Raw genomic sequence first — 26,856 nt, 5'->3', positions numbered from 1 at the left:
TGTATTCGTTGAAATGGGCGTACGGCTATATCGCGACTGCCAGGCATTACCTGGAGCATGACTTTCTTATTCACTCGCTGACAGATTGGGCACCCCCGAGTACTTTGCTTGGCTATGGTGAATATTCCCGAGCAATTAAAGGACCGTAAAAAAGCATCAACAAGTGCCTGTGTTCTCCAATGTGTCTGCTGGTGGAGCTGATCAATAATCTGACGAGCCAAGGCTTTGTTCAGTACTTGGCGTCCCTCTGCCATCCACCACAACTCATCGGCAGTTTGACGCATTCCCTGGTCTTTCATATAAACCTCCTCTTCCTGTGAAAAGATGGGAGTCTTGTAAACTTCATGTGGGGTGGGGAGTAACAGCTGCATGTCTATTTTTTTTGTGAGTGCAGCCTGTTTGTCAGCTTCATCTGCCCGTCTGTTCCCCTGTGCTTCAGGACTGTCAATAAGTTGATGGCCCCGTACATGAACTACAGCTATCTCCTCAGGTAACATAAGAGCATCTAAGGATTGAACAATTAAGTTTTCATCGATCAACTTTTGTCCTTTCCCAGTTATCATTCCCCGCTCTTTCCAAATCTTTCCAAAGGTGTGCACTACACCAAAAGCATACTCTGAGTCGATATAGATTGTGCCCACCTTTCCCTCTAAACCCTGGAGAGCTCTACAGAGGGCATATAATTCACAGGATTATGCCGACCAATGACTGGGAAGGTGACCGGCTTCAATCACAACTCCTTCATTCCCATCCACTACACTATACCCGCTATACCGAATGCCGTCAATGCAGCAGAAAGATCCATCAATAAACCATCTTTCACCCTCCCGTAAAGGTTCATCACTTAAATCATCTCTAATTTTTGTCTGTAAATCTATCACTTCTAAACATACATGCTCTAACTCATTGGGGACAGTATCAGAATCTGGAGAAACCAAGAAGGCGGCTGGATTCTGTTCTTTGTTTATAATCAGGGTCAAATCATCCCTATCCATGAGAATCGCTTCATACTTTAAAATTCTAGAATCAGTAAGCCACCTTCCGGCACGTTAAAATTAGGGTATTAAAAGGTGACATACAAGGTTCGAGTATACCATCTTTCACCAACTGGTCAATTACTGGCTGCAGCCCCTTTCGGCCAGCCTTCTGAATTGGATACTGCTTTCGTCTAATTACTTGATCAGGGTCTTTTAAAGTAACTTGCAGGGGAGGAACATCTAACCCTCCTCTATTGCCTCTTTTTGCCCATACTCTAGGATTTATTAGTTCCCGATCCTCCTCTGTTAGGACATAAAATTGAACCCCGATACCTGATCCCTGTGGTCTGGTACCGATAGCCAATTGGTCCTGTAAATCCCGTCCCAACAGGCAAACTCCAGCTTGGGGAACTAGTAAAATATCCTCTGTTATGATCTTTTCTCCCATTTGTATCCTTACATTCTTTAGTACAGGGACCGTAAAATCTCTTCCTCCCACTCCCGAAATCACTGTCCCTTCTGTTTTAAAACAGTTTTGGGCCGTTGTAAAATACTAGATCGGGCTGCCCCAGAATCTACTAGAAAAGTCATCTCGTCACCGTGGGGTCCTATGCTTAAATTTACTAATGGTTCTCCGTGCAGCCCCACGGTGTGTATTGACTGAGAACCATGACCCCCCCCATTCATAATCTGCCTCCATCAATGCATAAGATCGCGTCTCCCTGGCTCGCATTGGGGATTCCCTCTTAAAGTGTCTCTCCTTTTTACAATAATAGCAAACTAATGCTCCTGTTTCCCAATTTCTACCAGGGTGTCCAGGGGGTCCTGGGAATGGTCGTTGTCCCCGGAATTCTCCTCTACCCCTGCCTCTGCTCTGGTCTCTACTTCCCGACTCCTGGCTCTCCTCCCAACGTCCAGGAGCTGGCACACAGCTCCTAACATTTCCCTGCTGTCCCTCCACAACTTCCTTGACTGCCAAGGGTTCGGCCCTTCCCTCCCGAAGGGTCTCACACTGTTCTGAATGACCCTCATAATGAAAGTCTTCTCCCTCTCGTGTCAATTGAGGCGGTAATCTTGTACTCTGTGAGCAGGTCATCATACCACCCCTACTTTCTTCTTCTTTCTCTAACTGTGGAGGAGGAGGGGAAGGTAAAGAAGGGTAAAGCGTAGGTGAGAGGGGGGAGATAGGAGCCGGCACAGGGGGAGCATAAGGTGGAGGAAGGGAATGTAACACATCCCATCCTTGTGGTTCGGGGACAAAAGGTTCCTCATCCTTCTTGTTCTTACATTCCTTTTCGCTCAAAATCATTTGATCAAACGATCCACTGAGCCAACAGGCTGCATATTCTCTGCTCTTGGTATTACCTCCTTGATTTTGGTAGAGCCAGATGTTCAATGCCTGACACATCCAGTCCTCGTCGGATCCGAACTTTGGCCAATATACCGAACTCCCTTTTATCGGATTCTCAACCCATTCCTGACAGCAATACCTGACCATGGTCTGTTTATCTTTCCCACGAGTTTTCCCCGCACCCCAATCAGATAACATTAATCCTAACGGACTATGTTTAGGTATCTGATCTTCCTGTCCTTTTTTTTAAAAAAATTTTTTTTTCACACCATAAACCACACTGACCAAGATACATACATTTTCCTTTTCAAATATATACAGTGTCATTTTCTCCCCCCACTCCTCCCATCCCACCCTCCCTACCTCCCCCCCATTCATTTAAAGTACAAAATCTAAGACACATTAAACCAGTCAAACAATGTTGTCATTCAATAAAAATAAACAAGAAATTCCACTGAGTCAATTCTTTTCATTTCCTTCTCCTTTCGTTAATTTAGGTGGTAAATGTCCCCGGTAGATTTTCTCTATTGTGTTTCATGTATGGCTCCCATATTTGTTCAAATATTTCAATATTATTTCTTAAACTATATGTTATTTTTTCTAATGGAATACATTTATTCATTTCTATATACCATTGTTGTATTCTCAAATTATCTTCCAATTTCCAGGTTGACATAATACATTTTTTTGGTACGGCTAGAGCTATCTTAACAAATCTTTTTTGTGCATCCTCCAAATCAAGTCCAAATTCTTTGTTTTTTATGTTACTTAGGAGGAAGATCTCTGGGTTTTTTGGTATATTGTTTTCTGTAACTTTATTTAATATCTGGTTTAGATCTTCCCAAAATTTTTTTACTTTCTCACATGTCCAGATTGCATGAATTGTTGTTCCCATTTCTTTTTTACATCGAAAACATCTGTCAGATACTGTTGGATCCAATTTATTTAACTTTTGAGGTGTAATGTATAGCCTGTGTATCCAGTTATATTGTATCATACGTAACCTCGTATTTATTGTATTTCTCATCGTTCCAGAGCATAACTTCTCCCATGTTTCCTTCTTTATCTTTATATTTAAATCTTGTTCCCATTTTTGTTTAGTTTTACCATTTGTTTCCTCATTCTCCTTTTCTTGCAGTTTAATATACATATTTGTTATAAATCTTTTGATTGTCATTGTATCTGTAATCACATATTCAAAGTTTCTTCCCTCTGGTAATCTCAGACTATTTCCTAATTTATCCTTCAAGTAGGATCTCAATTGGTAATATGCCAACACTGTATCTTGAGTTATATTATATTTATCCTTCATTTGTTCAAAGGATAATAATCTATTTCCTGAAAAACAATTTTCTATTCTTTTGATCCCTTTTTTCTCCCATTCTCTAAAGGAAAGGTTATCTATTGTAAAAGGGAGTAACTGATTTTGCGTCATTATTAGTTTTGGTAATTGGTAATTTGTTTTATTCCTTTCTACATGAATCTTCTTCCAAATATTGAGGAGATGATGTAATACTGGAGAACTCCTACGTTGTACCAATTTTTCATCCCATTTATATAATATGTGTTCAGGTATCTTTTCCCCTATTTTATCTAGTTCTAAACTAGTCCAATCTGGCTTTTCCCTTGTTTGATAAAAATCTGATAGGTATCTTAATTGTGTGGCTCTATAATAATTTTTAAAGTTTGGCCTCCTTGTTTATACCATTCTGTTAATTTATCTAGTGCTATCCTCGGTTTCCCCCCTTCCCATAAAAATTTCCTTATTATTTTCTTTAACTCCTTGAAGAATTTCTCTGTCAAGTGTATTGGCAATGCCTGAAATAGGTATAGTATCCTTGGGAAAATGTTCATTTTAATACAGTTTATCCTTCCGATTAGTGTTAGTGGTAAATCTTTTCAATGCTCTAAATCGCCCTGTAAATTTTTCATTAGTGGATAATAATTGAGTTTATATAGTTGGCCGAGATTTTTGTTTATTTGTATACCTAGGTATCTTATTGCTTGCATTTGCCATTTGAATGGTGATTCCTTCTTAAATTTTGAGAAATCCGCATTATTCATAGGCATTGCTTCACTTTTATTTACGTTAATCATGTAACCCGACACTTCTCCATATTCCTTCAATTTCTTATATAATTCTTTTATTGATAGTTCTGGTTCTGTTAAGTATATTATATCATCGTCCGCAAATAGACTGATTTTATATTCCTTATCTTTTATTTTTATCCCTTTTATATTATTTTCTGTTCTTATCAATTCTGCCAGTGGTTCTATAGCTAACGTGAACAATAAGGGTGATAGTGGGCATCCCTGCCTTGTTGATCTGCTTAAATTAAATTGCTTTGATATATATCCATTTACTGTCACTTTCGCCAATGGCCCCTTATATAATGCTTTAATCCAATTAACATACTTCTCTGGTAAACTGAATTTTTGCAATACTTTGAATAAATAATTCCATTCTACTCTGTCAAAGGCCTTCTCTGCGTCGAAAGCAACTGCTACTGTTGGCGCTTTACTCCCTTCTACTGCATGAATTAAGTTAGTAAATTTACAAATATTGTCTGTTGTGCGTCTTTTTTTAATAAATCCAGTTTGGTCTAGATTTACCATTTTCGATACATAATCTGCTAATCTGTTTGCTAATAGTTAGCTATTATCTTATAATCTATGTTAAGTAATGATATTGGTCTATATGACGCTGGTGCGAATGGATCTTTCCCTTGCTTTAGTATTACTGTAATTATTGCTGTTGTACATGAATCTGGTAAGCTTTGTGTTTTGTCAATCTGGTTGATTACTTCCAGGAGGGGAGGAATTAAAAAATCTTTAAATGTTTTATAGAATTCTATTTGGAATCCATCCTCTCCTGGTGTTTTATTATTTGGTAGTTTTTTTTAATTATCACTTATATTTCTACTATTTCAAATGGTTCTGTTAATTTATTTTGTTCCTCTATTCGTAATTTTGGTAGTTCAATTTTCGTTAAAAATTCATCTATTTTGTCTTCTTTCCCTTCGTTTTCAGTTTGGTACAATTGTTCATAGAATTCTCTAAAGGTTTCATTAATCTCCGTTGGATTATATGTGATTTGTTTGTCTTTTTTCCTTGATGCCAATAACATTTTCTGAGCTTAACATAACATAACAATTACAGCACGGAAACAGGCCATTAGGCCCTTCTAGTCCGCACCAAACCAAACACCCCTTTCTAGTCCCACCTCCCTGCACAATGCCCATAACCCTCCATCTTCTTCTCATCCATATACCTGTCCAACCTTTTCTTAAATAATACAATTGACTCCGCCGCCACTATTTCTCCCGGAAGCTCATTCCACACGGCTACCACTCTCTGAGTAAAGAAGTTCCCCCTCATGTTACCTCTAAACCTCTGCCCCTTAATTCTTAACTCATGTCCTCTTGTTTTAATCTTTCCTCCTCTTAACGGAAATAGTCTATCCACATCCACTCTGTCTATCCCTTTCATAATCTTAAATACTTCTATCAAATCCCCTCTCAACCTTCTACGCTCCAAAGAATAAAGACCTAATCTGTCCAATCTCTCCCTATACTCTAGATGCTTAAACCCAGGTAACATTCTGGTAAACCTTCTCTGCACTCTCTCCACTCTGTTTATATCCTTCCTATAATTAGGCGACCAGAACTGCACACAGAACTCCAAATTAGGCCGCATCAACGTCTTATACAATCTCAACATCACCTCCCAACTCCTATATTCCATGCAATGATTGATAAAGGCCAGCATACTAAAAGCCCTCTTCACCACCCTATTCACGTGAGTTTCTACCTTCAGGGAACGATGTACCGTTACTCCTAAATCTTTCTGCTCTTCTGTATTCCTCAATGCTCTCCCATTTACCATGTATGTCCTATTCTGATTCTTCTTACCAAAATGAAGCACCTCACACTTATCAGCATTAAATTCCATCTGCCATTTTTCAGCCCACCCTTCTAAGCAGCCCAAATCCCTCTGCAATCCCTGAAAACCTTCTTCATTATCCACTATTCCACCTATCTTAGTATCGTCTGCATATTTACTAATCCAATTCACCACCCCATCATCTAGATCATTAATGTATATAACGAACAACAATGGGCCCAATACAGATCCTTGAGGCACATCACTGGTCACCGGCCTCCAACCTGACAGACAATTATCCACTACCACTCTCTGGCCTCTGCCTTTCAGCCAATGTTCAATCCATTTGACTATCTTAAAATTTATATCTAAAGACTGCACCTTCCTAACTAACCTTCCATGTGGTACCTTATCGAAGGCCTTACTGAAGTCCATATAGACAACATCCACTGCGCTACCCTCATCCACATTCCTAGTCACCTCTTCAAAAAATTCAATCAGATTGGTCAAACATGACCTTCCTCCCACAAATCCATGTTGAGTGCTCCTGATCAGACCCTGTCTATCCAGATGTTTATAAGTACTATCTCTAAGAATTTTCTCCATTAATTTACCTACCACAGACGTCAAACTTACAGGCCGATAGTTGCCAGGCTTCCTCCTTGAACCCTTTTTAAATAACGGAACCACATGCGCAATGCACCAATCCTCCGGCACTATCTTCGCTCCATCCTCAACATCCATTGGAGTGCTCACACCCCTAACGTCGAGGTACTCGAGATGGCAGAGGTCGACAGCATCGAGTCCACGCTGCTGAAGATCCAGCTGCGCTGGATGGGTCACGTCTCCAGAATGGAGGACCATCGCCTTCCCAAGATCGTATTATATGGCGAGCTCTCCACTGGCCACCGTGACAGAGGTGCACCAAAGAAAAGGTACAAGGACTGCCTAAAGAAATCTCTTGGTGCCTGCCACATTGACCACCGCCAGTGGGCTGATAACGCCTCAAACCGTGCATCTTGGCGCCTCACAGTTTGGCGGGCAGCAGCCTCCTTTGAAGAAGACCGCAGAGCCCACCTCACTGACAAAAGGCAAAGGAGGAAAAACCCAACACCCAACCCCAACCAACCAATTTTCCCTTGCAACCGCTGCAATCGTGTCTGCCTGTCCCGCATCGGACTGGTCAGCCACAAACGAGCCTGCAGCTGACGTGGACTTTTTACCCCCTCCATAAATCTTCGTCCGCGAAGCCAAGCCAAAGAAGATCCCCATATCTAATGACATTTGGAAAATTACCGCCAGAGCCTCTGCTATTTCCTCCTTCACTTCTCTCAATGTCTTGGGGAAGATCCTGTCTGGTCCCGGAGACTTATCCACCTTTATATTCTTCCAAAGCCTTAAAACTACATCTTTTGTAATCTCTATATTCCCCATATTTACCCAATTTGCTTTTTTTTATCTCACATCTCCCAATATCCTTCTCCTTAGTGAATACCGAAGAAAAGAAACTGTTCAATATCTCCCCCATTTCTCTAGGCTCCACACACAGTTTTCCGCTGATTTTCTAAGGGACCAATTTTGTCTCTAGCTTTCCTTTTACCATTAACATATTTGTAGAACTCTTTTGGATTAGTTTTCACCCTGCTTGCCATAGTTTCCTCGTACCTTCTTTTAGCTTTCCTAATTCCTCTCTTAAGATTCCTCTTACATTCAATGTATCTTTCAAACATCTCCTTAACTCCATGCTTCTTATATCTAATGTACGCCTCCCATTTTCTTCGAACCAAGTTTCCAATATTCCTTGAAAACCACGGCTCTCTCTAACCTTTTGCCCCTCCTTTTAACCTAACAGGAACATAAAGCTTTTGCACTCTCAAAATCTGATCTTTAAAAGACTTCCATCTCTCTACTACATCCTGCCCATAAAACAAATTGTCCCAATGCACACCCTGCAAGTCCTTTCGCATCTCCTCAAATCTAGCTTTTCCCCAATCAACCCTTGGCCCTGACTCCTCTCTTTCCATAATGACATTGAAGCTGATGGCATTATGATCACTGGACCCGAAGTGCTTGCCAACACTAACCTCCGTCACTTGACCCATCCCATTTGCCAACAGTAGATCTAACACTGCTCCTTCTCTGGTCGGCACCTCTACATATTGTTGTAAAAAACTATCTTGCACACATTTCACAAACTTTAACCCATCCAGTCCTTTCACAGAATGTGTTTCCCAATCTATATGTGGAAAATTAAAATCTCCCATAATTACAACCCTGTGCTTATCACAAATATCTACTATCTCCCTACAGATTTGCTCCTCTAGGTCTCGGTCCCCTCCGGGAGGTCTATAATACACCCCTACAAGTGTAACCTCTCCTTTTCTACTCCTCAGTTCCATCCAAATAGCCTCCGTGGATGTGCCCTCTAATCTTTCCTTCCTAGGCACCGCTGTAATATTTTCCCTGACAAGCAATGCAACCCCACCTCTTCTTGCCCCTCCGACTCTATCACAGCTAAAACAACGAAACCCAGGGATATTCAGTTGCCAATCACATCCCTCCTGCAACCATGTCTCACTAATCGCTACCACATCATACTTCCAAGTATCAATCCACACCTTCAGCTCATCCACCTTTTTTACAATACTCCTGGCATTAAAATATATGAATTTCAGAGATTTCCCAATTTTTAATTCCTGTTTTCCCTCATCTTTAATAACAACATTATTTACTTTTCCTGCCAATTGCCCTTCATCTCCTTCCAGAGCATTTCCCTTCTCTATCACCTGCCCATCCATATTCAAATACTTACTACAAACTTTCTTTGTTTGCATTCTAACCTTCTCCTTACTGCTCTGTACTATTTTGTTCCCTCCCCCCAACCATTCTAGTTTAAAGGATCCTGAGTAGCCCTAGCAAATACCTCTGCCAGGATTCTGGTCCCCCTGGGATTTAAGTGTAACCCGTCCTTACTGTACAGGTCACATCTCCCCCAAAAAAAGTCCCAGTGATCCAGAAACTTGTTCTGTCTTAAGCTGCCATGCTAGAATTTTATGCGTTTTTTCTCCTAGTTCATAATATTTCTGTTTTGTCTTCATTATGTTCTTCTCCACCTTATATGTTTGTAGTGTTTCATATTTTATTTTTTTATCTGCCAATTCTCTTCTTTTAGTTGTATCTTCCTTCATTGCTAATTCTTTTTCTATGTTTACTATTTCCCTTTCCAACTGCTCTGTTTCCTGATTGTAGTCCTTCTTCATCTTGGTTACATAACTTATTATTTGCCCTCTAATGAATGCTTTCATTGCGTCCCATAGTATAAACTTATCTTTCACTGATTCCGTATTTATTTCAAAGTACATTTTAATTTGTCTTTCAATGAATTCTCTAAAATCCTGCTTTAAAGTAGCATGGAGTTTAATCTCCATCTATACATTCTTGGAGGGATGTCCTCTAACTTTACTGTCAATATTAAGGGTGAATGGTCCGATAATATTCTAGCTTTATATTCTGTTTTTCTCACTCTATCTTGCATATGAGCTGATAACAGAAATATGTCTATTCTTGAGTATGTTTTATGTCTACCCGAATAATATGAATATTTCTTTTCCTTTGGGTGTTGTTTCCTCCATATATCCAAAAGTTGCATTTCTTGCATCGATTTAATTATAAATTTGGTTACTTTGTTCTTTCTGTTAATTTTTTTCCCAGTTTTGCCCATATTTGAATCCAAATTAAGGCTGAAATCCCCTCCTATTAATATGTTCCCTTGCGTATCTGCTATCTTCATAAAAATATCTTGCATAAACATTTGATCTTCTTCATTAGGTGAACATACATTGAGTAGATTCCAAAACTCCGAATATATCTTACATTTTATCATTACATATCTCCCTGCTGGATCTATTATTTCCTCTTCTATTTTAATTGGTATATTTTTACTGACTAATATAGCTACTCCTCTTGCTTTTGTATTATACTACGCTGCTGTTACATGTCCTACCCAATCTCTCTTTAATTCCTTGTGCTCCAATTCAGTTAAATGTGTTTCTTGCACAAATGCTATATCAATTTTTTCTTTTTTCAGTAAATTTAGCAGTTTCTTCCTTTTGATTTGGTTATGTATTCCATTAATATTTAAAGTCATATAGTTCAACGTAGCCATTTCATACTTTGTTTATCTTCCCTTTCCATTTCTCCATCATCACCTTTCCTTCTTATCCATTTCTGCTTTCTTGTTTTGAACACTTTATAAGACAACATTTCTAAAACATCAAACATTTTCCTACTTAAAACTTCTTTAACCCCATTCTCCCCTCCCCCTCCTGAGTTGCCCTTTATCCCTTGCCGGGCAACCACATCTCCACTCTCCATTTGGATTTGCGAATTCACTCGCAAGCGTCAACTGATTTTGCAGTGACCGTAACTCCTCCCCACCCAGCCCCCCCCGGAAAAGATTTCAATTTTCATATATAAAAACAAAGGTCACTCTTTTAATTCCCTCCTTATTCCTTCTATTCCCTTTCATTCCCTTATTAATTCTTATCTTCTTCTTCTTTGGCTTGGCTTCGCGGACGAAGATTTATGGAGGGGGTAAATGTCCATGTCAGCTGCAGGCTCATTTGTGGCTGACAAGTCCAATGCGGGACAGACAGACACGGTTGCAGCGGTTGCAGGGGAAAATTGGTTGGTTGGGGTTGGGTGTTGGGTTTTTCCTCCTTTGCCTTTTGTCAGTGAGGTGGGCTCTGCGGTCTTTTTCAAAGGAGGTTGCTGCCCGCCGAACTGTGAGGCGCCAAGATGCACGGTTTTAGGCTATATCAGCCCACTGGCTGGTGGTCAATGTGGCAGGCACCAAGAGGTTTCTTTAGGCAGTCCTTGTACCTCTTCTTTGGTACACCTCTGTCACGGTGGCCAGTGGAGAGCTCGCCATATAACACGATCTTGGGAAGGCGATGGTCCTCCATTCTGGAGACGTGACCCACCCAGCGCAGCTGGATCTTCAGCAGCGTGGACTCAATGCTGTCGGCCTCTGCCATCTCGAGTCTATACTCTATATATTTTCCTCCAAATACTGATACACTCATGTATACACATATATACACACACACACCTATATATATATATACCCATATACACACATACATATAGTTCGTGGTCATTTTTACTCTCATTACATGTTTTCATCTCTCTGTCTGTTTTGTAGTTGTTCTGCAAATTTTCGTGCTTCCTCCGGATCCGAGAATAGTTTGTTTTGCTGCCCTGGAATAACTATTTTAAGTACCGCTGGGTACTTTAACATAAATTTATATCCTTTTTTCCATAGGATCGTTTTTGCTGTATTGAACTCCTTCCTCTTCTTCAGGAGTTCAAAACTTATGTCTGGATAGAAAAAAAAATTTTGACCTTTGTATTCCAGTGGCTTTTTGCCATTCTTTCACTGATTCCATATATTCTTTAAAAAAAGCTTCATCCATTGTCTTGCTTTTCTCTTCTTCTTCCACTTCTTTCTGTTCTTCTTCTTCTTCTTCCTCTGGGTTGACCATCTGTTGTTTCCTTGTTTTCTTTTTACCCTCTTCTTTCTTGTTGTCGTTATTGTCTGTGTTCTGCACCTGCTGCTGTGCTGCAGGTGTCTCTCTCAGGTGTGGAGATCGACTCCGCAGCTGTTCCCCCCTCCCGTCAGTGTGTTTTTTTTCATGTGCGGTTGCGCACTTTTACTCGGCTCTGCAAGCCATTTTTGTAGTCCCGAGCCCAGGACCTCCACTGACCTGCGGGAGCGGGCTTCTCTCTCCGCGGCGGGCCTCTTCGGACAGGTAAGGCCTTCACCTTCTTCCGACGTCTTTCCTTCTTCTTTTCTTCCCGTTGTTTTTGGTTTTTTTTCTTCACTGCCATTTTCTTCACACTTTTACTTTCACTTTGTTTTGGTTTTTAAGTTTGTGCCTTTGCTTTTTCTCTATCTTTTATTAACTTTTCTGGAGAGGGCTGGAGTTCCCCGACCGGCCACTACTCCATCACGTGACTCCTCCCCCCAGGAATACTGGACTGGACTAGAGGAAGTTAAGTAAGTGCTGAATAGGGATGAATTCCGAGAAGAGTGTGAGGAAGGGTTACACAAGTATAATACAAGACCCTTATGGTGATAGACAGAATTAGCAAGTTCTGCATATATTAGTAAGTCCTGGGGGTTGAGATGTGTGAATAAGGACAAAGGCAGATCCATGAATAAGGACAATGACATGATGGGACCCAGACAGGATACCCCATGGTTACAGAAACTGCACGTAGGCAGACAGAATTAGCAAATGCCAAACCAATCCAGGAGGCAGAAGAATGTTAGGGGGGAGGAGGGTACCTCTACACTGAAATGAACTGTATAAAAGTTGGGTGAGCCCAAGTGTGTGTGTGTATTCCCACGGTAAGGGGAAGCACCCAACTTTGCACTGTTGTACAATAAATGTCTCGAGCAAATTCTGTGAAGATACTTCTGTTTCTAACAAATGGGGGCTCGTCCGGGATCCCACTCCCTCCACTGACAGAGTGCCCGACGACAAGGGTAGGTGCACCCCGGCTGATTCAGCTGGACTCACGGACGGCAGGTGACTTGTCAGTGGACGAAGCGAGTGATATCCGAGAAGAGGCATTGAGAACAAACAACGGGAGGACGTTAAGGAAGAGCGCTAGGAATAGCTACTGGATCCCGGTAAGAGGAATTTATTTACCTGCTAGTATGGGAGGAGTAAGTAGCAAGGGAAACAGTCCTAAAGAAGGACGGGAAGATGAGGGGAGTCACGTGATGGAGTATGGCCGGTCAGGGAATTCCAGCCCTCTCCGGAAAAGTTGAAAAAAAATGCACAAAACACAAAGGTACAAGTGTAAAAATTAAAACAAAGCAAAACTAAAGGTGAGAAGAAAAGTTGAAAACAACGGGAAGAAGAGAAGAAAGAACGTCGGAAGAAGAAGGTGAAGGCCTTACCTGTCTGAAGAGGCCCGCCGCGGAGAGAGAAGCCCGCTCCCTAAGGTCGGTGGAAGTCCTGGGCTCGGGACTACAAAAATGGCTTGCAGAGCCGAGTAAAAGTGCGCAACCGCGCATGAAAAAAACCCACTGACGGGAGGGGGGAACAGCTGCGGAGTCGATCTCCACACCTGAGAGAGACACCTGCAGCACAGCAACAGGTGCAGAACACGGACAATGATGACAACAAGAAAGAAGAGGGTAAAAAGAAAACAAGGAAACAACAGATGGTCAACCCAGAGGAAGAAGAAGAACAGAAAGAAGTGGAAGAAGAAGAGAAAAGCAAGACAATGGATGTATCTTTTTTAAAGAATATATGGAATCAGTGAAAGAATGGCAATTACAAGAATTTAATGAGATAAAAAGAAGAATTAAGAGTGCAGAAGAAAAAATGAATAAAATAGAAATGGCCATGTCAGAGATAGGAAAAAGAGTGGATAATGTGGAAAAACGAGAAATAATCGTAGAAATGGAAGTAGAGGACTTAAAAGAGAAATTAGAAGAATCTAATAAAAAAGCTAAAGAAGCACAGGAGCTGTTAGCTCAGAAGATAGATATAATGGAAAATTATAATAGAAGAAATAATATAAAGATAGTGGGCCTTAAGGAAGATGAAGAAGGCAAGAATATGAGAGAATTTATAAAAGATTGGATCCCCAGGGTCCTGGGAAGACCAGAATTACAAGAAGAAATGGAAATAGAAAGGGCACATAGAACTTTAGCCCCGAAACCACAACCGCAGCAAAAACCAAGATCCATTTTAGTAAAATTCTTAAGATATACAACAAGAGAAAATATATTGGAGAAAGCAATGAAGAAAGTAAGAGAGGACAAAAAGCCACTGGAATATAAAGGTCAAAAAAATTTTTTCTATCCAGACATAAGTTTTGAACTCCTGAAGAAGAGGAAGGAGTTCAATACAGCGAAAACCATCATCACCACTGAAACGTCCCAGAGGTTGCCCCAGGCTGAACTACTAGCAGGAACCTGCGTCTGGCAGCCACGATTCTGGGGAGGGTGGTGTAGTGGGAGCCCCACACGTAGAACAGAATTGCACGCAGCCACAACAGTTAAGCAAGCGCATTACCAGAGCCCACAGCCTCCAACGATGTCCCAGTCCTCCAGCTACAAGCCAGGTACCAGCAAGTAGGAAAAGCATGTGAATAAGAGCCCGCGCTTTTTATGGGATCCGACACCCAAGGCTGGAAAGTGACGTCACTACCGCATCCCAGAAGGCTCAGCGTGAAACGCACAAAGGGAACTATAAAAGCTGTGGTTAAGCACAATAAAGGGACTGATTCCTGACTCTACTGTCTCCAGTGTCATTTATTGCCACTTGCGTAAGGTAGTGTCGTCAGATAGGCCACTACAATACGATGGAATTTAGATATGATTGAGGTCCATAAGAATATTAAGGGATTTGACACAATAGAAACTGATTACACGTTCCCGCTGTTGGGGCAGACAAGGACTAGAGGCCATAGTTTAAGAATACGGGGAAGGCCCTTTAGGACAGAGATGAGGGAATTTGTTTTAGCCAGAGAGTTGCTGGTCTGTGGAACGCTTTGCCGCAGAGGGTGGTAGAGGTGAGTACTCTGGATAAGTTCAGGAGAGAGTTAGATAAGGTCCGTGTGGAAGGGGGAATTAAGGGTTATGGGGAGAAGGCAGGGATAGGGTACTGATAGTGGAAGATCAGCCATGATCTAAGTTAATGGCGGTCCTGGCTCGATGGCCAAGTGGCCCATCACCTATTGTCTATTGCAAACATTCATAGAAACCACCTGACAACAATAAATAAACATAGAGCAGGAAGAGTCAACATCAGGCCATGTCTGTGGTTCACTGATCATTCTGGAATCTGATGGCAGAGGGGAAGAAGCTGTCCTTGTGCCGCTGGGTGCTCATCTTTAGGCTCCTGGACCTTTTCCCTGATGGTAGCAGAGTGAAGAGGGCGTGGCCTGGGGGGTGTCCTTGAGGATAGAAGCTGCTTTTTTAAGACCCCGCCTCGTGTGGACGCCTTTGATGGAGTGAAGTCTGGTGCCTGTGATGTCGCAGGCCGAGTTAACAACCCTCTGGAGTTGATTCTTGTCCTGAGATTTGGCGCCTCCACACCAGGCAACCAGCCAGAATGCTCTCCACAGTCCACCTGTAGAAGTTTACGAGAGCCTTCGGTGACGAACTAAACCTGCTCAAACTCCTCCCAAAGTCTAGCCGCTGACCGGCCTTCTTCCTTCTATGAATATTTTAGTTTGATTTTCTAACACTCACACAAACCCAAAACAACAGTACAAAATTCTCAACAATGATACATTCAAAAACCCCTTCCCCTCTGCCCATCCATTACCCCACCCTCCACCACCCACCCCCCAGCCCAGCCCGCTCCCTTCCCTCCCAGGCCCTAATACCACAAGGAAAAGAACCAAAAATCTTGAGAAACACTGATGCTCAAAGGAACCAGATCTAAACTCAGAGGAACATAAAGTAAAACGAGAAGGACGCGAAACCAGAGCTCATCGTTTGTGCCCCGACCCACCTCATTTATTTCGCTCATTCCACTACGGATCTTCCTTCTCTTTGGAAGGGTCATAGCTCCGCTTGTGGACCTTGACGCCGTAGATAAGGCTGCCCCACCCCCAACAAATGGGTCATATTGTAGCAACTGTGTCGTAGTGTGAGATGAAGAATGAGGAAAGGATCAGACGTAGTCGAGTCAAGTTCAGTAAAAGTCGTTTATTCAAACAGTCTCGCGCAGCTTTTTAAAGCCGCACGATCTAAATGATGCCATCATATTGCGACATCAATTGGAACTCTGTCGAGCCAGTTTGATTAAGCCTCCAGTGAGCTGCTACATGGCCCCCCTCCCACCCCACCCCAGAACCAGCTATAGGAGGCTAAACCTCTGGTGCCATTATTGACCACCGCTCTTGCGTGGTTGTTTGTGGCTTCGCATCGGGGGTCGTGGCAAGGGGTGATCAAGGTTGAGATGAGCAGGTTTAGTCATAAATGTCTCTGGATGCCCCCCAATGTCCAGTGCACAAGTTGTATGATTGATTCATAGCACTACAGAGAGGTCCTTGTACAGCCTCTGTAAGGGTGACCCATGTGCACCTCTACACACAAACACAAACTCATAGTCTTGGAGTTGCTTTGGGATGAAGCGTGTCATTGTTCCTTGCATTAACATGGGAACTGGGGGGGGGGGGGAGTCACGTGATGGAGTAGTGGCCGGACGGTGAACTCCAGCCCTCTCCAGAAAAGTCGGAAAAAACAAAGGAAAACACAAAGGCACAGAAATAAAAATTAAAGAAAAGTGAGTATAAAGGTGGAAAGAAGATGGCGACAAAAAAAGAAAAATCGAAATCAACGGTAAGAAGAGAGGAAGAGAAGACAACGGAAGAAGAAGGAGAAGGCCTTACCTGTTCGAAGAGGCCCGCGGTGGAGAGAGAAACCCGCTCCCTCAGGTCGGTAGAAAGTGGACTACAAAAATGGCTCGCTGAGCCGAGTAAAAGTGCGCAACCGCGCATGCAAAAAAACACACTGACGGGAGGGGGGATCAGCTGGGGAGTCGATCTCCACAGCCGGCAACGAAGCTGCAGAACACCTGCAGCAAGAGGAGAACACAGAAGACAATGAAAACAAGAAAGAAGAAAAGGGCAACAAAGAAACAACAGATGGCCAACCCAGAGGAAGAAGAAGAGAAGAGGAAGAGTACAGTGAAATAGAAGAAGAAGGGAAAGGCAAGATAAAGGATATACTTTCTCTTATTAAAGAATACATGGAGTCATTTAAAGAATGGCAAACACAGGAATTTAATGATTTAAGAAAAAGAATAAACAATACAGAAGAGAAAATGAATAAAATAGATATGACCTTAACAGAAATGGGAAAGAAAATGGACAAGGTGGAAGAACGAGAAGCAGCAGTAGAAATGGAGGTAGAGGACTTAAAAAAGAAATTAGAGGAATCTAATAAAAAAGTTATAGAGACACAAGAACTGTTAGCTCAGAAAATAGATATAATGGAAAATTATAACAGAAGAAATAACATAAAGATAGTGGGCCTTAAGGAAGATGAAGAAGGCAAGAATATGAGAGAGTTTATAAAAGATTGGATCCCTAGGATGTCCAGAACTACAGCAAGAAATGGAAATAGAAAGGGCACATAGAGCATTGGCCTTTAAACCACAACCACAACAAAAGCCAAGATCTATTTTAGTAAAATTCCTAAGATATACTACAAGAGAAAAGGTACTGGAGAAAACAATGGAAAAAGTAAGAGAGGGCAACAAGCCACTGGAGTACAAAGGGCGAAAAATCTTCATTTATCCAGATATAAGTTTTGAACTCCTGAAGAAGAGAAAGGAGTTCAATACAGCAAAGGCGATTTTATGGAAGAAAGGGTATAAATTTATACCAAAGCATCCAGCGGTATTGAAAATATTTATTCCAGGACAACAAAACAGACTATTCTCGGATCCAGAAGAAGCACGAAAATTTGCAGAACAATTACAAAATAGACTGAGGGATGAAGACGTGTAATGAGAGTACAAAAGACTGAGAACTAAAAAGACACATAAGTTTTGAATTCCTGAAGAAGAGGAAGGAGTTCAATACATCGAAAACGATCTTATGGGGGAAAAAAAAACTATTCTCGGATCCAGAGGAAGCAAGGAAATTTGCAGAACAACTACAAAACAACCAGAGAGATGAAGACATGTAATGAGAGTAAAAATGACCACGATCTATATGTATATGGGTAAAGAGGTATATGTGTGTATATGTATAGTGTGCATACATGAATGTATCCATATTTAGAGGAAAATATATAGAGTATAGACAAGAATTAATAAGGGAAGGAAAAGGAATAGAGGGAATAAGGAGGGAATTAAAAGAGTGACCTTTGTTACATATGAAAATTGAAATCTTTTCTGGGGGGGGGCTGGGTGGGGAGGAGTTACGGTCACTGCAAAATCAGCTGACGTTTGCGAGTGAATTCGCAAATCCAAATGGAGAGGGGAGATGTGGTTGTCCGACAAGGGATAAAGGGCAACTCAGGAGGGGAAGGGGGGATTGGGGCTAAAGAAGTTTTAAATAGGAGAATAGGGAAAATGTTTGATGTTTTAGAAATGTTGTCTTATAAAGGGTTTAAAACAAGAAAACAGAAATGGATAAGAAGGAAAGGTAATGATCGAGAAACGGAAAGGGAAGATAAACAAAGAATAAAATGGCTACGTTGAACTATATGACTTTAAATATTAATGGAATACATAACCAAATTAAAAGGAAGAAACTGCTAAATTTACTGAAAAAAGAAAAAATTGATATAGCATTTGTGCAAGAAACACATTTAACTGAATTGGAGCACAAGAAATTAAAGAGAGATTGGGTAGGACACGTAACAGCAGCATCGTATAATTCAAAAGCAAGAGGAGTAGCTATATTAATTAGCAAAAATGTGTCATTTAAAATAGAAGAGGAAATAATAGATCCAGCAGGGAGATATGTAATGATAAAATGTCAGATATATTCGGAGTTTTGGAATCTACTCAATGTATATTCACCTAACGAAGAAGATCAAAAGTTTATGCAAGATATCTTTTTGAAGATAGCAGATACGCAAGGGAACATATTAATAGGAGGGGATTTCAACCTGAATTTGGATTCAAATATGGACAAAACTGGGAAAAAAATTAACAGAAAGAACAAAGTAACCAAATTTATAATTAAATCGATGGAAGAAATGCAACTTTTGGATATATGGAGGAAACAACACCCAAAGGAAAAGGAGTATTCATATTACTCGGCTAGACATAAAATATACTCAAGAATAGACCTATTTTTGTTATCAGATCGTATGCAAGATAGAGTTAAAAAAACAGAATATAAAGCGAGAATACTATCGGACCATTCACCCTTAATATTGACAGTAAAGTTAGAGGACATCCCTCCAAGAATGTATAGATGGAGATTAAACCCCATGTTACTTAAAAGGCAGGATTTTAGAGAATTTATTGAAAAACAAATTAAAATGTATTTTGAAATAAATACGAAATCAGTGAAAGATAAGTTTATACTATGGGATGCAATGAAAGCGTTCATCAGAGGGCAAATAATAAGTTATGTAACCAAGATGAAGAAGGACTATAATCAGGAAACAGAGCAGTTGGAAAGGGAAATAGTAAATATAGAAAAAAAATTAGCAATGAAGGAAGATACAACTAAAAGAAGAGAATTGGCGGATAAAAAAATAAAATATGAAAAACTACAAACATATAAGGTGGAGAAGAATATAATGAAGACAAAACAGAAATATTATGAACTAGGTGAAAAAATGCACAAAATCCTAGCATGGCAACTTAAGACAGAACAAGCTAAGAAAATGGTATTGGCATCAAAGAAAAAAGACAAACAAATTACATATAATCCAAAAGAAATTAAGGAAAACTTTAGAGAATTCTATGAACAATTATACCGAACTGAAAACGAAGGGAAAGAAGGGAAAATAGATGAATTTCTAACTAAAATTGAACTACCAAAACTACAAATAGAGGAACAAAATAAATTAACAGAGCCATTTGGAATAGTAGAAATACAAGAGATAATAAAAAAATTACCAAATAATAAGACACCAGGAGAGGATGGATTCCCAATAGAATTTTATAAAACATTTAAAGACTTAATAATTCCGTGCCCCCTGGAAGTAATCAACCAGATTGATAAAACACAAAGCTTACCAGATTCATGTAAAACAGCAATAATTACAGTAATACTAAAGCAAGGGAAAGATCCACTCACACCAGCGTTTTATAGACCAATATCTTTACTTAACACAGATTATAAGATAATAGCTAAACTATTAGCAAACAGATTAGCAGAGTATGTACCGAAAATGGTAAATCTAGACCAAACTGGATTTATCAAAAAAAGATGCACAACAGACAATATTAGTAAATTTATTAACTTAATTCATGCAGTAGAAGGGAATAAAGCACCAACAGTAGCAGTTGCTTTAGACGCAGAGAAGGCCTTTGACAGAGTAGAATGGAATTATTTGTTCAAAGTATTGCAAAAATTCAGTTTACCGGAGAAGTATATTAATTGGATTAAAGCATTATATAAGGGACCATTAGCGAAAGTGACAGTAAATGGACATGTATCAAAGCAATTTAACTTAAGCAGGTCAACACGGCAGGGATGCCCACTATCACCTTTATTGTTTGCGTTAGCTATAGAACCACTAGCAGAATAGATAATAATATAAAAGGAATAAAAATAAAAGACAAGGAATATAAAATCAGTTTATTTGCGGATGATGTTATAGTGTACTTAACAGAACCAGAACTATCAATAAAAGAATTATATAAGAAATTGAAGGAATATGGAGAAGTGTCGGGTTACAAGATAAACATAAATAAAAGTGAAGCAATGCCTATGAATAATGCGGATTTCTCAAAATTTAAGAAGGAATCACCATTTAGTTGGCAAATGCAAGCAATAAGATACCTAGGTGTACAAATAAACAAAAATCTCGGCCAACGATATAAACTCAATTATTATCCACTAATGAAAAAGTTACAGGACGATTTAGAGCATTGGAAAGATTTACCATTAACGCTAATAGGAAGGATAAACTGTATTAAAATGAACATTTTTCCAAGGATATTATACCTATTTCAGGCATTGCCAATACACTTGACAGAGAAATTCTTCAAGGAGTTAAAGAAAATAATAAGGAAATTTTTATGGAGAGGGGGGAAACCGAGGATAGCACTAGATAAATTAACAGAATGGTATAACCAAGGAGGCTTACAACTGCCAAACTTTAAAAATTATTATAGAGCCGCACAATTAAGATACCTATCAGATTTTTATCAAACAAGGGAAAAGCCAGATTGGACGAGATTAGAATTAGATAAAATAGGGGAAAAGATACCTGAACACATATTATATAAATGGGATGAAAAATTGGTACAACATAGAAGTTCTCCAGTATTACATCATCTCCTCAATATTTGGAAGAAGATTCATGTAGAAAGAAATAAAACAAATTATCAATTACCAAAACTAATATTGACGCAAAACAAGTTACTCCCTTTTACAATAGATAACCTTTCCTTTAGAGAATGGGAAAAAAAGGGATTAAAAGAATAGAAAATTGTTTTTCAGGAATTAGATTCTTATCCTTTGAACAAATGAAAGATAAGTACAATATAACTCAAGATACAGCGCTGGCATATTACCAATTGAGATCCTACTTTTTTTTTTTTTTTTTTTTTTAAATTTTTTATTTTTCACACCATAAATCACAATAGCCATGATATACACTTTTTCTTTTCCACACATTTACAGTGACTTTTTCTCCCTCCCCCCTCCCTCCTCCCAAGCCACCCCCCCATCCCCCCCCCCCTCTCATCCATTTTAGTTATACAATCTAGGTTGCATTAATTCAGTTAGACAATGTTGTCATTCAACAAAAATACACCAGAAATTCTACTGAGTCCATTCTTTTCTTCTCTTCTCCTTCCATCAACTTAGGTAATGTTTGTTCCCGGTAGGTTTTCGCTATTGTATTTAATGTAAGGCTCCCATACTTGTTCGAATATTTCAATATTATTTCTTAAACTATATGTTATTTTTTCTAATGGAATACATTTATTCATTTCTATATACCATTGTTGTATTTTCAAATTATCTTCCAATTTCCAGGTTGACATAATACATTTTTTTGCTACAGCTAGGGCTATCTTAACAAATCTTTTTTGTGCATCCTCCAAGTCAATTCCAAATTCTTTATTTTTTATGTTACTTAGGAGAAAGATCTCTGGATTCTTTGGTATATTGTTTTCTGTTATTTTATTTAATATCTGATTGAGATCATCTCAAAATTTTTCTACTCTCTCACATGTCCAGATTGCATGAATTGTTGTTCCCCTTTCTTTTTTACATCGAAAACATCTATCAGATACTGTTGGGTCCCATTTATTTAACTTTTGCGGTGTAATGTATAGTCTGTGTAACCAATTATATTGTATCATACGCAGCCTCGTATTTATTGTATTTCTCATCGTTCCAGAGCATAACTTCTCCCATGTTTCCTTTTTTATCTTTATATTTAAATCTTGTTCCCATTTTTGTTTAGTTTTACCATTTGTTTCCTCATTTTCCTTTTCTTGCAGTTTAATATACATATTTTTTATAAATCTTTTGATTAACATTGTATCTGTAATCACATATTCAAGGTTACTTCCCTCTGGTAAACTCAAGTTGCTTCCTAATTTATCTTTCAAGTAGTTTCTCAGTTGGTAATATGCCAGCGCTGTATCTCCCGTTATATTGTACTTATCTCTCATTTGTTCAAAGGATAAGAATCTACTTCCTGAAAAACAATTTTCTATTCTTTTAATTCCTTTTTTTTCCCATTTTCTAAAGGCAAGGTTGTCTATTGTAAAAGGGAGTAGCTTATTTTGCGTCAATATTAGTTTTGGTATTTGGTAATTTATTTTATTTCTTTCTACATGAATCTTCTTCCATATATTGAGGAGATGGTGTAATACTGGAGAAGTTCTATGTTGTACCAATTTTTCGTCCCATTTATATAATATGTGTTCAGGTATCTTTTCCCCTATTTTATCTAATTCTAGTCTCGTCCAGTCTGGTTTTTCCCTTGTTTGATAAAAATCTGATAGGTACCTTAATTGTGCGGCTCTATAATAATTTTTGAAGTTTGGCAATTGTAAGCCTCCTTGTTTATACCATTCTGTTAATTTGTCTAGTGCTATCCTCGGTTTCCCCCCTCTCCATAAAAATCTCCTTATTATTTTCTTTAACTCTTTGAAGAATTTTTCTGTCAGTTGTATTGGCAATGCCTGAAATAAGTATAGTATCCTTGGAAAAATGTTCATTTTAATACAGTTTATCCTTCCTATCAGTGTTAGTGGTAGCTCTTTCCAATGCTCTAAATCGTCCTGTAATTTTTTCATTAGTGGATTGTAATTGAGTTTATATAATTGGCCTAGATTTTTGTTTATTTGCACACCTAGGTATCTTATTGCCTGCGTTTGCATCTGAATGGGGAATCCTCCTTAAATTTTGAGAAATCCGTGTTATTCATAGGCATTGCTTCACTTTTATTTACGTTTATCTTGTATCCCGACACTTCTCCATATTCCTTCAATTTCTTATATAGTTCTTTTATTGATAGTTCTGGTTCTGTTAAGTACACTATCACATCATCCGCAAACAGTCTGATTTTATATTCCCTGTCTTTTATTTTTATTCCTTTTATATTATTATCTCTTCTTATCGATTCTGCTAGTGGTTCTATAGCTAGCGCAAACAATAATGGTGATAGTGGGCATCCCTGCCGCGTTGACCTGCTTAAGTTAAATTGCTTTGATACATGTCCATTTACTGTCACTTTCGCTAACGGTGCCTTATATAATGCTTTAATCCAATTAATATACTTCTCCGGTAAACTGAATTTTTGCAATTCTTTGAACAAGTAATTCCATTCTACTCTGTCGAAGGCCTTCTCTGCGTCTAAAGCAACTGCTACTGCCGGTGCTTTATTTCCTTCTACTGCATGAATTAAGTTAATAAATTTACAAATATTGTCTGTTGTGCGTCTTTTTTTGATAAATCCAGTTTGGTCTAAATTTACCATTTTCGGTACCTGTTCTGCTAATCTGTTCGCTAATAGTTTAGCTATTATCTTATAATCTGTGTTTAGCAAAGATATTGGTCTATATGACGCTGGTGAGAGTGGATCTTTCCCTTGTTTTAGTATCACTGTAATTATTGCTGTTTTACATGAATCTGGTAAGTTTTGTGTCTCATCAATCTGGTTGATTACATCCAGGAGGGGCGGTATTATTAGGTCTTTAAATGTTTTGTAGAATTCTATTGGGAGTCCATCCTCTCCTGGTGTCTTATTATTTGGTAAATTTTTTATTATCTCTTGTATTTCTACTGTTCCAAATGGTTCTGTTAATTTATTTTGTTCCTCTATTTGTAGTTTTGGTAGTTCAATTTTAGTCAAAAATTCATCTATTTTCCCTTCTTTCCCTTCGTTTTCGGTTCGGTATAATTGTTCATAGAATTCTCTGAAGTTTTCCTTAATTTCTTTTGGATTATATGTAATTTGTTTGTCTTTTTTCCTTGTTGCCAATACCATTTTCTTAGTTTGCTCTGTCTTAAGCTGCCATGCTAGGATTTTGTGTGTTTTTTCCCCTAGTTCATAATATTTCTGTTTTGTCTTCATTATATTCTTCTCCACCTTATATGTTTGTAATGTTTCATATTTTATTTTTTTATCCGCCAATTCTCTTCTTTTGGTTGTATCTTCCTTTATTGCTAATTTTTTTTCTATGTTTATTATTTCCCTTTCCAACTGCTCTGTTTCCTGATTATAGTCCTTCTTCATCTTGGTTGCATAACTTATTATTTGCCCTCTAATGAATGCTTTCATTGCGTCCCATAGTATAAACTTATCTTCCACTGATTCCGTATTTACTTCAAAGTACATTTTTAATTGTTTTTCAATAAATTCTCTAAAATCCTGTCTTTTAAGTAGCATGGGGTTTAATCTCCATCTATACATTCTTGGAGGGATGTCTTCTAGCTCTATTGCCAATAACAGGGGTGAGTGGTCCGATAATAGTCTAGCTTTATATTCCGTTTTCCTAACTCTCCCTTGTATGTGGGCTGATAACAGGAATAGGTCTATCCTTGAGTATGTTTTATGTCTAGTCGAGTAGTATGAGTATTCCTTTTCTTTTGGGTTTTGTTTCCTCCATATGTCCACAAGTTTCATTTCTTGCATTGATTTAATTATAAATTTGGTTACTTTGTTCTTCCTGTTAATTTTTTTCCCCGTTTTATCCATATTTGGATCCAAATTCAGATTGAAATCCCCTCCTATTAGTATGTTCCCTTGCGTATTAGCTACCTTCAAAAAGATATCTTGCATAAACTTTTGATCTTCTTCGTTAGGTGAATATATATTAAGTAGATTCCAAGGCTCTGAATATATCTGACATTTTATCATAACATATCTCCCTGCTGGATCTATTATTTCCTCTTCTATTTTAAATGGCACATTTTTGCTAATTAATATAGCCACTCCTCTTGCTTTTGAATTATACGATGCTGCTGTTACATGTCCTACCCAATCTCTCTTTAATTTCTTGTGCTCCAATTCAGTTAAATGTGTTTCTTGGACAAATGCTATATCTATTTTTTCCTTTTTCAGTAAATTTAGTAGTTTCTTCCTTTTAATTTGGTTATGTATTCCATTAATATTTAGAGTCATATAGTTCAGCGTAGCCATTTTATATTTTGTTTATCTTCTCTTTCCGTTTTTCCATCATTACCTTTCCTCCTTTTCCATTTCTGTTTTCTTATTTTCAACTCTTTACCAGACAACATTCCTACAACATCCAACATTTTCCTTATTCTCCTATTTCTATCTTCTTTATCCCCAATCTCCCCTTCCCCTCCTGAGTTGCCCTTTATCCCTTGTCGGACAACCACATCTCCCCTCTCCATTTGGATTTGCGAATCCACTCGCAAGCGTCAACTGATTTTGCAGTGACCACTCTTTTCCCCCCACCCAGCCCCCCCCAGAAAAGATTTCGTTTTTTATATGTCACAAAGGTCACTCTTTTAGTTCCCTCCTTATTCTCTCTATTCCATTACCTTCCCTTATTAATTCTTGTCTATACTTTCTATGTTTTCCTCTAATTACAGATACTTTCACATATGCCCATTGTCTCTATTCACTCTTATACCTCTTTACCCGCATACATATCAATCGTGGTCATTTTTACCCTCCTTACCCGTCTTCATCCCTCAGTCTATTTTTGTCTTTACCCACATACATATCAATCGTGATAATTTTTGCTCTCATTACCCGTCTTCATCCCTCAGTCTATTTTTGTAATTGTTCTGCAAATTTTCGTGCTTCTTCTGGATCCGAGAATAGTCTGTTTTGTTGTCCTGGAATAAATATTTTCAATACCGCAGGATGCTTCAGTGTAAATTTATATCCTTTCTTCCATAAAATCGCTTTTGCTGCATTGAACTCTTTTCTCTTCTTTAGGAGTTCAAAGCTTATATCTGGATAAATGAAGATTTTTTGCCCTTTATACTCCAGTGGTTTGTTGCCCTCTCTTACTTTTTCCATTGTCTTCTCCAGTACCTTTTCTCTTGTAGTATATCTTAGGAATTTTACTACAATAGATCTTGGTTTTTGTTGTGGTTGTGGTTTAGGGGCCAATGCTCTATGTGCCCTTTCTATTTCCATTTCTTGCTGTAGTTCTGGACATCCTAGGGCCTTAGGGATCCATTCTTTTATAAACTCCCTCATATTCTTGCCTTCTACATCTTCCTTAAGGCCCACTATCTTTATGTTATTTCTTCTGTTATAATTTTCCATTATATCTATTTTTTGGGCTAGTAATTCTTGTGTCTCTTTAGTTTTTTTATTAGATTCCTCCAATTTCTTTTTTAAGTCTTCTACCTCCATTTCTGCTGCTATTGCCCGTTCTTCCATCTTGTCCATTTTTTTCCCCATTTCTGTTAAGGTCATATCCATTTTATTTATTTTCTTTTCTGTGTTGTTTATTCTTCTTCTTAAAT

This window comes from Narcine bancroftii, chromosome 6, assembly GCF_036971445.1.
Source record: "Narcine bancroftii isolate sNarBan1 chromosome 6, sNarBan1.hap1, whole genome shotgun sequence".
Classification (NCBI taxonomy): Eukaryota; Metazoa; Chordata; class Chondrichthyes; order Torpediniformes; family Narcinidae; genus Narcine; species Narcine bancroftii.
The sequence above is the reverse complement of the archived record's forward strand: the minus strand, read 5'-3'. Positions refer to the sequence as shown.